Genomic DNA, 1228 nt, shown 5'->3' with positions numbered 1-1228 from the left:
GGTCTCTGGAAAATTCTGTTTTCGTGGATGCAAAGAATCATATGATCTCCTTTGACAGCTAAAATCAACCTGAGAGATTCTTTGCTGTCCTGGTGAATCATGAAAAAATGTATGCAAAATAGTTTAAACCGCAAAATAGGTGAATTTAAAATGCCATAATATGTCTTTTGAAAGTGTGCCAAATATATGTGTCGTTTGGAAAAATGAGAAGCTAATTTGATGTACAGGAAGTGTTTAAAGTTCATTGTTTACTTTTGTGGCAATACATTAAAAGATACCTCTTTGGGTGAATATATAAAGCAACCTCTATTTCATTTAATAGTAACTTGATAATCAAGTACCATTCAATATTTGCTCTATAGTATAAAGAGTGAAAAACCACATATACAAGCATGTGAGTAGAGAGATATTGGATCTTAGTCCAGTACCATGGCAAGCCATTGTTGGTCCAGGGTTAAGTTTTGAAACAGATTTTTAAAAAAGTTTTAATTTAAAACTCTCAGTTGTTTGAAACATGGAAACAAAGTGTAATGCAAAATGCATCTATTTGTTGAGGTACATGAAGATTTATGTGTTATATAGTACAACATGATATTTTATTGGCGATTAATTGATCAAAACTGTCTCACTGAAATTCTGTTTAACATTTTTATTACCTGTGCTCACTTCGGCAGCACATATACTAAAATTGGAACAATACAGAGAAGATTAGCATGGCCCCTGAGCAAGGATGACACACAAATTCGTGAAGTGTTCATATTTAAAAACAATTTTTTTTATTTCCTTGGTTAAGAGTCTGGATATTAACTACTGGGTATTTACCCCAAAGATACAGATGTAGTGAAAAGAAGGGCCATCTGTACCCCAATGTTCATAGCAGCAATGGCCACAGTCACCAAACTGTGGAAAGAACCAAGATGCCCTTCAATGGACGAATGGATAAGGAAGATGTGCTCCATATACACTATGGAGTATTATGCCTCATCAGAAAGGATGAATACCCAACTTTTGTAGCAACATGGACGGGACTGGAAGAGATTATGCTGAGTGAAATAAGTCAAGCAGAAAGAGTCGATTATCTCCTGGTTTCACTTACTTGTGGAGCATAAGAAATAACATGGAGGACATGGGGAGATGGAGAGGAGAAGGGAGTTGGGGGAAGTTGGAACGGGAGGTGAACCATGAGAGACTATGCACTCTGAAAAACAATCTGAGGGTTTTGAAGGGG

The 1228-nt window shown here is 36.3% G+C and overlaps 1 non-coding gene across 1 annotated transcript; it reads left to right on the top strand.

Moving 5' to 3' along the window:
- The first annotated feature begins 658 nt into the window (after window positions 1-658).
- On the top strand, window positions 659-765 carry LOC131828300 (U6 spliceosomal RNA). Its single transcript, XR_009352325.1, has one exon. It is a non-coding gene; the product is annotated as a U6 spliceosomal RNA (small nuclear RNA).
- Window positions 766-1228: the final 463 nt, after the last annotated feature.

The sequence above is a fragment of the Mustela lutreola genome, chromosome 3 (genome assembly GCF_030435805.1).
Source record: "Mustela lutreola isolate mMusLut2 chromosome 3, mMusLut2.pri, whole genome shotgun sequence".
Lineage (NCBI taxonomy): Eukaryota > Metazoa > Chordata > Mammalia > Carnivora > Mustelidae > Mustela > Mustela lutreola.
This window is presented reverse-complemented; position numbering and strand designations above follow the sequence as displayed.